This window comes from Cricetulus griseus, chromosome 2 (genome assembly GCF_003668045.3).
Source record: "Cricetulus griseus strain 17A/GY chromosome 2, alternate assembly CriGri-PICRH-1.0, whole genome shotgun sequence".
In the NCBI taxonomy this organism is placed as follows: domain Eukaryota; kingdom Metazoa; phylum Chordata; class Mammalia; order Rodentia; family Cricetidae; genus Cricetulus; species Cricetulus griseus.
The window spans coordinates 451,352,449-451,364,802 of record NC_048595.1 but is presented as its reverse complement, the minus strand read 5'-3'; the positions used below and the strand labels follow the sequence as shown (position 1 = coordinate 451,364,802).

Below are 12,354 nucleotides of genomic sequence, written 5' to 3'. Positions count from 1 at the left end.
TTAAAAATAATAGCATTTAACTCATAAAACTCAAAGAATGAGAATAAATGTAAAACTCAAAGAATGAGAACAGGTCCTTTCCTTCCAGGAAAGCAAGAGAAACAGTGACAACTGTTCCCTTAAACGGAGTTTATACTGTGTGCCAGCATTGGGAAAAGTTACAGTCTAACACCTAACTCACCAGCACATATACATTGACCTGCTAGGCTGACCTTTTCTTCATAAATGAATTTATGAAGACCTAAATTCATAAAACTCTTCCTCAAATTATCTATCCACAGCAGAATGGAACATGAGAAAAAATGAGTGTCTCAGGACATATGAAAGATACATAATAAACGTTGATTAGAAAACTTAGCAGAGACAAGATTGATGGAATAAAATGGGGCAATATGGGGAATTACAATAAAATGTGAATAAAAGAAAAGCAGAAGATAAAAATTCTCAGACTTAGTGTCTGCAAGATAGTGAATAAGGCTATGAAAAGTTTAATAAACAAAAGATATCCTCTGAAAGGTAAGACCAAATATTCTTTAGACATCACAAAAGAAGATAAATTTTAGCTTTATTATATTTTATAAAAATATATTGTAGAAACTGATAAGAAAACAAGGTTTTAAGCAATGAGATTTTGATTCTATTTAAGTGTTTCTATTTTCTAAAAGGATCCCTGTTTATGGAAAACATATCATTATACCTACAAGAGAAGCATCTGGCATGGAAGTCACAAAACACCTCTCTCAAGTTTTAGCTCAAAAGTCTTAAAGAGAACACACACAACAACAACAACAACAACAACAACAACAACAAATAACAACAACAAACTAACCAATGTTAAAAATATGATCCATTGATTTCTAGATACATCAATAACAGGCAGAAAGAGATACATATAAAAACAATCTTGGAATATATATTGGAATATATATAGATATATTCCACGTCATAAAAAGAAGTAAAAACGGAAGAACTTAAATAGCTTTAAACGGTGTATTTTCAAGAAGAAGAATATGTATCCATCACAAAATGGGCTCTATTATTTAAAAAGCTCAGAAGTAAAGTGCTAGAAGATTGAAAAAAGAAGTGTGATTGCACTGTTTCTATTCACCTCTACCCCACTTGATATGAACCAAGCCCACATTTGAATTTTTTTATTTTTAAACTTTCCCTGTGCCTAAAATAACCTAAAACACCCCAAAGAGATACAGTAAGTATAGGAAAACAAGGAAACGGTTTAACATTTCCCTATTTGCCTTATCTTGCTTTTGTTCAGTGTTGAACATGAAATCATAGGGTGTGTGCAAGTCAAAATTCTTCTATGCTTTTGATAAAACTACAAACCCTAAGACAGGTTTCCATCTGCTTTCCTTTCTTGACTTCTCATACCTTTCTCCCAACCCTCTGCCTCTCCTTCAGATAGAGTCTTTCCTAAAAGTGGTCCAGAAGCAGTTTCAACTCTATATTTGAGAAAGGATAGAATATGGATAACAGTTTTGTTGGGAACACATGGCAAACCTTCAAGAAAATTATCTTACAGGATCTGTTTTTGGAAAATCTCAAGTGCAATTGTCTGAAATACATACTACTCCATCTAAACTATTGACCTTTGAGTTGATTAAAGTGAATGCCTGCACAAATGATTAAAATTATACTTCCACTTAGATGAATATTGTGCTACATTCCAAATAGAGGGTCATGATAAAGCTGAAGGCTCTTGTTATTATAGTTTGGTTTAGCTTTTTTTAAGAGGACAAGTTACACTCTGGTCATCCATTGGGTGGGAAATTGCAAAAGTCAGTAAATTATTGTCTATTTCATATTTCTACCTCACATTCTAGATTGAATAGTAGGCTTTCAAAGAACTTTTAAATATCGACGTGTTAGTAGTTTCTAATAGCTAAATGGATCAAAATTATAGCTGTCTGTTTAAATTAATGTTGTGACATATCTCATGTTTACATGTATGTTTTATTTTCACAAGTATTAATGTTACAGGGAAGCATAAGGATAATTTACAAGAATAGCAGCTACAATAAAGAAAAATATACCTGGAGCCCAATATCAAAAGATAATACTTTGGTATGGAAATATTTATAGAAGTGATAAAACCATAGATTACAGCCAGGACATAAAACATTAAAATTATATAGTAGGTAAATGCACTTTTATATCAAGGTTTTAAAAGGTAAGGTTGTATTATATCTGTTTTCCATATTGTTAAATATTCTATCACATAGTCATTCTGTAAATTATTTAATTGGCACTCTAGTGTTGGTGTGGATATATTTTCTAGTTATTTATTATGAATGATGTTTCCTCTGTAGAGGTGGAATTACTGAAGTTAAATCCTGTGATCACTGATGTTTCTTAATTATTAACCAGCAGCCCAGGCTGTGAGAGTCATTCAAATTCCAGGCCTACTACACAGTCTCAGATTTGAAACATGAGAACTTTTTTTTTCTTACTTTATTATTTTTTGAAACTTTTTACATATCAATCTTCCCACTCCCTAACTCTCCCATCCTCCCACACCCCCTTTGGACCGCCCCCAACCCATCCCCACCTACTCCCCAAGGATAGTGAGGACTCCCATGGGGGATCATCAAAGTCTGTCATATCCTTTGGGGAAGGGCCTAGGCCCTCCTCCTTGTATCTGGGCTGCAACAGTATCCCTCCATAGGGAATGGGCTCCCAATGTCCATTTGTGCTCTAGGGATAAACACTGGCTCCACTGTTAGAGGTCCCATAACCTGCCCAGGTCTCCTAACTGACACCCACATTCAGAGGGCTTAGTTAGGTCCAATGCTGGTTCCCTGAAACATGGGCAATCTTGCTCCTCTTTTCTGGCTCCATTGAAATGACTTTCTACAAATGTGAAATGAGGAAGTTGAAATTCAGAAGCCTGTATATGGAATGTTTATTTTAACCTTAGACAAACAGCTGTATGTTCCCTCAAAAGAAAAATATTTTTCTTTCATCGAGATAGCCACATTTTAGATGTTTCATTTTGTGGCACTATGTTGCAACATTTATATTATGTATTTTCTCAAGTAACAATAATTAATACATCACAAAATTTAACAAGCATCTAATTATATAATTAGATTCTTCTATTTGAGTTAAATATCCTAGTATTTCTGCTAACTACTAGGTCCTTTCTGGATAGATTTGTATTAGGTTACTTCCCTTCAATTAAAATACCTAAACATTCAAGAAGCTCATGCCCAAGATACAGAAGTTAGGACTGCAAATGTTTTTGTTCCCAATCCTCTATCCAAGAACACAAGTCTTTTCCAGTAAATTTGTAGAAATTAAAATCCTGGTTGGCCAAGACTATGCAACTCTCCTATTATCCAATGCCAGTTCTAGAAATAACTGCTTTGATTTTTTTTAATTCATTGTTTAACATGTTCATTTGGGTAAACACCTAGGTGTACATACACTTTTGTTGCTATACTTTGCTGTATGTTGTTTCTTGGGAGAATTGTGATTCTAGGTGGTAAAATCTGGTCTTGCCTTTGTTGGGTGTGTTTTGTTTCTTGGTTTCTGTGGGCCTCTCTGGATCTTAGGGGAAGTGGGTGGTGGAGAAGGATAGAGATTGGCAAGGAGAAAAGTCTGCAAAGTGCTTCAGGAAAAAACTAAGTGGATCCTGTGCTCCTAGAGATGGGGTCCACAGGAATTGGAAGTGGTGGCAGGAAGAGGGGATCCTACCAGGAGGTTGCAGGATGACAAAACATAATCCTGAGGGATAGGGACAAAGGGCTGGTGGGGAGTGGCCTGGGTCTGAAGCAAGAGTTGGAGTTTACACTGAATTCATTCACTGCAGGAGGGCATGCATAAGCAGGCTGTTACAGGGCTGTGGTCAAACAGAGTTATCTTATTGGAGGACCAAAGTTTGTCTGATTCATCCTTCTGAGGCCCTGCAGGCTGTGGTCAACAGGGCATCCCAGTAGAAAGTGTTTCTAGTAATAATGCAGGGCTGAGATGAAGGGACAGGAATGGGCTAGAATGAGGGAAGGGTGGGAGGTTCCACTGGAAGGATGAAAGCTGGGTCCATTCCAAGCTTTGGCAGAATCTCCCAGGAGTGGAGGAAGGGTATGTCAGGGAGAAACCCGATACCAGGGAAATTCCCAGGAATCCACAAGGATGACCCCAGCTATTCTAGCAATAGTGGGGAGGGGGCATAAAACACCTTCTCCTCTAATCAGATTGGTGATTATCCTAATTGTCATCATAAAACTTTCATCCAGTAACTGATGGAAGCAGATGCAGAGATCCACAGCCAAGTACAGGGTGGAGCTCCTGGAGTCCTGTTTAAGAGAGGGAGAAGGAATTACATGAGCAGGGGTGGTCAAGACCATGATGGGGAGACCCACAGAGACTGTGAGACCTCAGAGACTCTGGGCTGACGGCTATGGAGCTTGCATGTGACCAAACTAGGCCCTCTTGCATGTGGGTGGCAGTTGTGTGGCTTGGTCTGTTTGTGGGGCCCCTGGCAGTGGGATCAGGATTTATCTCTGGTGTCTGAGCTGTCCTTTTGGAACTCATTGTCTATGGTGGGGTGCCTTGCTCAGCCTTGATGTAGGGAGGATGTCTTGCCTCAACAAAAGGTGCCAGGCTCTGTTGACTCCCCATGGGAGGCCTTACCCTTTCTGAAGAGTGGATGGGGGTGAGTTGGGGGAAGGGGGATAAGGGTAGGGAGGAGGAATGTAAAATGAGTAAAAAATTTAAAATAAAAAGAAATTGTCTTAAACAAAGAGGACAGGCCCCATGAAGCTACTACAGAGGTGGAGATGTGACTGGCACAGCTGGAATGAGGGATAGGAATGAGAGTGGACATTGCCAACCCGAGTCTCAGGCTGGTATGGACACTTAGTTCCCAACAGAGAGTGTTGCTGGGTATAAGTGGCTGACACAAAGGCATGCGGGGTGGGGGGGGGAAACCTGGGTCTGCATCTGTTCCCCAGAACTGGAGATACTATGGGGGCGGGGGCACAGTTTGCTACAGTGAAGGAGGGAGACCAGAGGAGGAGTTCTAAAGGCAGACAGGAGGGAGAGTGGAAATCACTTAGTTCATTTTAATGCAAGATGTTCTGTCTGATAATTAACTACAACTTGAGAACACAAGGGCCCAATGGAGTAAAAGTCCTTTCAGCAGGGTTATCTGCTAAGAGCACACACTACTCTTGGTTGCTGGCACCCACTGGGCTGAAAGCCACCTGTAGCTCCATTTCCAGAGGGAGCCAATGCTTCAGACCTCACCCACCAGCACCTGCCCTTTGATACACACACACACACACACACACACACACCACACACACACACACACACACAGAGAGAGAGAGAGAGAGAGAGAGAGAGAGAGGGGGGGGGTAATATATAATAAAATATAATAATACACAATAAAAATAAAATCTTAGAAAATCATTTAGCCAACATCTGTTGGTATCATTTACAACAACTGGGTATACAATATACAATGTCTTCTCTGAGCTCAGTTTTTACTTGTGAGGGAAAGATATTGTCCGCCAATAACTTAAACGTGAGAGAAAAAAAAAAAAACTGTTTGTAAGCTAGAGTAGGTTCACTACAGAGGTCACGTATTTCCATGAATGTTTGGAATATTACCGCAATCAGATCCGGTTTGAAGGGAGGAGACATCTGTGCAGTGCTGCAGAGGTGGGCGACAGCAGATGTTCAGATAGGAAGACAATATGGGATTGCATCAAAGCAGAAGGAAATAGGCTGATAGATTAACAGGAGCACTGCCAGATTGGCAGGGTGGGAGTCATGGGGAATGGCAGAAGTCACTTTCAGGGGTTGCTGTCCTGTAGATGTTAAAGATTCTGCAGGGTTGGTGACTGCTAGAAATCAAATGGAAAAAAAGCAATTGCCTGTAACCAGAGAGCCTCCTCTCATGTAACAGAGTGGATTGTGATGCTACTTGAAGACAAGTAAGAAAACGCATAGGTAGAGAAAAGAAAATATTCTGTTCTGCACTTAATAATATTTACTTATTTACAACAGAATTGATTGTATTATTCCAGGATTAGTTAACAGTATGGAGCAGAACAGTCTGGCAATATTTATAGTTTCAATGTAGACATAGTCTGTGGCTTTTAAACATGTCTCTTCCTCTGTTTTTAATCTCTCCTGAATTCTCACGTTGCATAAAATGGTGAAGGATTCCCATTGAAATATTAACTGTGGTAGGGGAACGTAGACCCTGGGAAAACCTGATTCAACCAGGGCTTGAGTCAATACAGAGTTGTGTGTATGTTAACATCGCCAACAAACAATAGCAGTGCTTTTTTGTTATATGAGTCTCATATTGCATCCTGGCATTTTTTTTCTTATCACAAAACTAGCCAGATGTGACTGAATTGTCTAATCCATGACTTCTGCTCATGTTGAGTCACTGTGCTCCAAAATCTCATTATTGCCGAGTTTCCCTGCCATTTGATGTTAGGCATAGCACGGATGTAATTTGTTTGGAGGCATCGGTGACTACTCTAGCGGGTCCTGGCCTCACACTCATACCCTTTTCACAACCCAATCAGTTCACATACACCAATCCGCCTCTTTCTTCCCTGAGCTCCACTTCAGTTTTTTGGTGTCTGGTTCTCATAAAATGACTCTGACATTCACAAAGCAAATGTCCTTTGAGTTTTGACATCAGGGTGAGGTGAACCACCAGATGTGGTATTCTTATGTGGGTTGAAGGAAACAGACAATGTTTACATTAACCTTTTCAAGCCCTTTCCCATGCAAGGTTGGTAGCACGGTAGTTAAATAAAGAAGCTTAGTCATCCAGTGTACTAAAAGCACTTGACACCATGTCAACTTATCTACTGTAGCCATGCGATCTGGCAGTCCAGGCCAAGGAGCTGAAACAGCCCTGTGTGGAGCACCCGATGCCCTGTGAATATGTAGTTCTGTGAGAACATGACTTTATTTCTTTTCCATTTGTTAACATGCCTTTACCAAACCTCATTATGAGGAGATTGGCTGCTAATAGGAGAGTGATGAAAATTTCACCCTGATTTTATGAACTTGTGGACTGCAAGTCGATGTCTCAATTGTTTTATTTATTTTCCTGGACTATGGTCTAGCAGATAGAGAATTGCAGATGCCGTATATTGGCAATGTCCCTTCAAATTGCTAACACTTCACTAAGAAAGCCCTGTATTTACTCTCTTAACTTCATTCTATTTTGCTATTATATGTAAAAATATTAAAATCTGGCAATTTTAGTAGCTTACTCCAAGAAATGTTGTTACTTGATTTGTAATTTTTAATTTTTTTGGTAAGCTGAGAAAACCAAATAGAAACAGCAAATTTGTTTTGGTTAAGCTCATGACTTCTTTTAAAATACCATATGGTTTTCTTAAACCTAGCCATTCTCCTCTTTTCTCTTCTAATTTATGAAAGAAGAACATTGCAGCTATTAGTAGATTTAAATGTTCCAATAGCTTAGAGGCAGCATCAGCATCCTTTTACAAATGTGGAATCTGTCAGGATGCTCAAATAATGGTTAAAAAACTGCCTGACAATTTTCCTTTGTAAGCAGTTGTGACAGCTCAAAAGTAATAATTCCTATTAATAAGTGATGTAACGTATCTCAACATGGATCCAAGCCTGCAACTATTCTGTCAATAACAGAGCTAATCAGTTTAACATGCTGTGGGCTGGGACTAGTAATGCATACAAATGCACAAGTAACAAGAGGACAAAGCTTCTCTTTTCTATTGGGAGTTTTCCTCAGTGGTGACGGACTTCGAGGCATCCCAAGGAGAACTCTCTTACATTTGTACCTGTCCAAAACGTCTGTTCTCAAGCTCCCCCTTATCTCTGGAGTATGCTGGAGTCATTTTTATTGCACTGTAATCTTCCCAGTGTATCTTAGTGTGTCTGCAGTGTCTTACTTTGATTACATTGTACACTCCACTATTCTTGACAGAAAGAGGGAGAGTGTGAGCAAACAAGGGAAAGAAATAGAGGAGAAGGAAATGGTGGGGAAAGGGCTATCTACAAGTATCTGTTAATAAATCATATATGTCTTTGACAAGGATTAGGAACATAGCCTTGTTGTACACCTGTATGTATATATGTTTTGTATGTGTTTCAATAGCTAGAGATATGTTTCATACCAGCCTGATCTTCCAGTACTTTTCAAAATATAATGATGGCACTAACAGTAGACAAGGAGACTTACAAGCGCAAGTTCTATGTAATTCTAGAAACTGAAGTCTTTGGGGTAGATTAATGGCAATGATTGATTGGGGACAACACTTCAGTCAATATTTACATTGTGCCACTTGCTTTATAGATTGTTTTCCCCCAGCCCTATAGATACAGCCGTTCTCCAGGAGAAAGTAGGGCTCCATTTGCAGTACAGATTATAAAAGTTTATCCATAGGTGATCTTTTTGTCTCTCACCTTTTCCCTTCCTCCCCTAAATTCTGCAACAACCAAACAAAAAAGAAATCTGTTGACAGAGGCAAGAACCAAGAGTGTCAGGAAGAAAATGTGGTCTGAGATTTGTGAACTACAGCAACATGATAGCTTCACTCTCTGACTGTACTCAATACAGAAAGTTCAGGAATGCACATTAAGCATCCTTAGTAACTCACACCAAAGCTCCCTGTAGAACAGTGACTTGACTCAGTTGAGGATGGCATCTGAAGGCAGATTGTCATAATGAGGAAGGGGATTAAAAATAAGAGGAAAAATGCTTGATCCCATTTAGTAAGCATTCTATTGGACTGTAAATGGACATACCAGTAGGCATATGACAAATATCATTTAACATTGTTCTCTGGTTACTGAATTTATTTAATTCCCTAAAAATTAAAATCATTTTCTTCCTAGTGCAAGTATTGTTTGCAAGTGTTTTCAGTTGTTGCCAGCATAAGTTAAATGGAACAGAAAGAACTTGTGCTTCATAACTATGATCCTACTATATAGAATTTTATAATTTCAACTAAGGTTTGTCTCATTCCAAAGTACCATTCCTTAAAGGTAGACCATAATGTTCAACTTATACACAAATGACAACTTATGTCTGTGTTGATAAAGGCTACCAAGATAAATCAGAATGACCTGGCATTGTAATATCAAGCATAGTCCTGAAAATCAGAAAATCATCATGCATACAAGAAATACACTTTAAAATTTTTTTGTCTCCCTCAGTCTACTGGAGTTTGTTCAACTAGGAAAGGGAATGACCGAGATCTGTGTCTGTGTGCCTATGGACAAGGTCAGATCACAGTGTGTTTGTTCCTCTGGGTAGCTCTTGAGTTTCTGTAGGTCAGATGTCTGTGTTTGTGTAGAAATAATATTTCCTTGATTGAAATCTAGCATTTAATCCAAGGCATAATGGCCTAACCTGTATCTCTCATTGACTTTAGTGGGTAATTGTTAGGGCAGAGGAAACAGTTTACTAACTTTGTTGTCCTATAAAACACCTGGAAATCTCAGTGTTTTTCATATTGAATGAGCAGAAATATCTGTAATTCATAGCCAATTGGTAGGAGATAGGCTCATGGATAAATTATGTAAGAAGATACAGAGTGAATGTATAGCAATGTAAGGAGTAGTAGCCCCTATTTCCTAGGAACCGGGCTCAGTTAGTCATTTGTGCTACATTCTCCTGGCTAATCTTGCAACCTTTTCTATTCAGGACAAACTTAAAATAAATACAGTTTGACCTTGGGAATTACATTTTCTTCGGTAGTGATTGTTGGACATGCTGATACTTCATAGTTCATCCTGGGAGTCTTCTCACCTTTGCCATTGATAGGTTTCACAACATGCTTCTACTCTTCCACAAAAGCCTAACTCCTCTTACATTGCAATTTCCAATCCCACTACTACTACACTAATTTTTTAATGAAAAGCATGGTTATAATATGAAAAAAATACTCCAAGAAAATGAGCTGAAGTTTCGGGATTCTCATTTAGTGTAAGTGGAGAATAGCCATTTTCTAAGTTACAAAATCTCTTAATCTTTTGTACAATATCACATATACACCCTCAATAAATGTTGCACTGTATGTAAACTAGAGATGCGCTTCCAAGTGAGTAAATTATAGCTAATGAATCACATAGCCTAGATTTCATTAGTAGACCTTGTTAAAATGGCAAAGCACAGTTTGTGAGTGTGCTTCTCGAACACTCAATAATAACAATTTTTTTAAAAAACTTCCCCAACATCATTTGGACAAAATTAGTTACAATCTAACTCTTTAGATGTGCATGTATGTAGGCTTTAGCTTTAAAATGTGTATATGTTAATGTGCCTATGAGTTTGAATATTTACATTAAATGGACAATATTCATTAAGAAGACAATAACAGAACATCTAACATATTTTTAAATGAATATTGTTTTAAAGTTCAGTCGAAGAGTAGGCATAATGACCTGCCTAAAGATAGTGAAAGAAACAATTATTACTTTAAAGGTAAAGCCACATGCATCTATTATCCATCATGTATCCATATATCGTCTATTAAGTCTATATCTATCTATCTATTATCTAGCTACCTATCATCTATCCTTCCAAGTATTTATCTATCATTCCAAGTATCTATCTATCTATCTATCTATCTATCTATCTATCTATCTATCTATCTATCTCTTTATCCTTCCAGATAATCAAATTATGTATCTATGTGATGGAAAAAGTCCTTCTGTGTATATGTTTGTCTTATTGGTTGGTAAATAAAGCACTGTTGGCCAATAGGGAAGCAAGTTAGGTGGGACTAGGAGTTGAGGAGGATTCTGGGAAATGCAGTAAAGAGGAGTCGCCATGTGATCCCAGGGAAGAGAGGACACGTGGTGCTGGTGTCCTTGATAAGTCTTTATAAAATATACAGATTAATGGTTATGATTGATACTAAAGACAGAGCTAGCAAATAAGAAATCTTAGTCATTGGCTAGCGGCATTGTAACTAATATTAATCTGTGTGTTATTTGGGGGCCCTAACCTGTCGGCAGAACTCAGGCAGCTGGCAGAAAGAGTTACATCTATGTATCTATCTATCTACCATCCACCTATACATCCATCTCTATCTTTCTATATCATTTATCCATCTACCTATCATTACTACCTACAATCACTATACTGCTCATCAGTAATTTAGTCATGCATCATTTTTGTGCTTATTTTTATTCTTTACTTTTTTCTTTTCAGAATGTTTTCTGCTATGTGTTCAAGCTGACCTTTTTAATTCTTCGATTATAGCTTCCCAAATTCTTGTTGTAGGCACGGGGAACCATGTTTTAGAAAACTCAGGCCAAATATACATGTTCTGTTAAGGAAAGAAATTGAGATAAACTTAAAGAAGCCTCTTCTTAGTTTTAGTGTTAAGACAAATAAAAGGTCTGTGTTTTTTCTCATGCATTGCTTTCTCACAGGTGTTGTTTGTTTCAAGATACAGATGTACAAAATGAGCTCCACTCGGGGACTGAAAGTGCAGTAGCAGCATGTAAGAGATGATTTTCTATCTGGCTTATACGTACAAATTCTGGGAGTAAGTTGCAAAATTAAAAATTCTGCACTCTACTCAGAACTATCTTTCGAAACAAGGTTTGGCATTTGCAACTCCAGACTCTCTTGAGAAGACGTAGTCGTCTTCCCCAACTACATAATTACTCACATTTGCAGAATTTTTAAAAGCCAATTAGGGCTTTGTTGCTATATGTTACTATGTATATTACTTACATGAAGCACTTGAAACACATACAAATTCTTCAAATATGCCAAGATAATGATATGACACTAGCAAACAAGTATTTAAAATGGTTAAATATATCAGCAAAAGTATTATTTTAAAGCATGGCAGATTGAACAAGAAAGAAGGAGTATGCTATAGTTGAGTATGAATTATGATAAACAGAGTTTCCTGATCAAGAGCTCATTGTAACTTTATATTATATAACAAATAGTGCACAATTCAAATACTTATTGCATAATATTCTCAGTACTTCCCCATTTATCAAAACAATTTATGAGGCACATAGAACTAGACATTTGATACAACATATGGTTATTCACATATAGTGCCTCCCTTTTTTATTTTTGTGTTTTTAGAAATGTCTGAAGTAATTTTATGCTATTGAGTCTCTTCAAAAACATTTTCTCATGCATGTCTTTAGCTAGTTAAATCTAGAGTGAGTAAATCAGTCTTCCAATCCAGAATGAAGGTTCCCTTATGGTAGGGACTACATTTTAATCTTTCATAAAACCTTAAAGAAATTTAACTTTCTTTTACTACACAGAATATTTGTCTTGTGCAAATTACAAAATTTTCTTGAAGTCATTTTAAGAGATATGCCCAAATTAATATATTG

The 12,354-nt window shown here is 37.6% G+C and overlaps 1 long non-coding RNA gene across 4 annotated transcripts in view; it reads left to right on the top strand.

Moving 5' to 3' along the window:
• Positions 1–12,354, top strand: part of LOC103159719 — a 296,693-nt gene that overhangs the window by 89,953 nt on the left and 194,386 nt on the right. The window contains exon 4 of one of the 4 annotated variants that reach the window (XR_003481657.2): positions 11,419–11,489. The exons of the other annotated variants lie outside the window; for them this stretch is intronic. This is a non-coding gene — a long non-coding RNA (uncharacterized LOC103159719). The remainder of the gene's footprint in view (positions 1–11,418; positions 11,490–12,354) is intronic. 4 annotated transcript variants of the gene reach the window in all.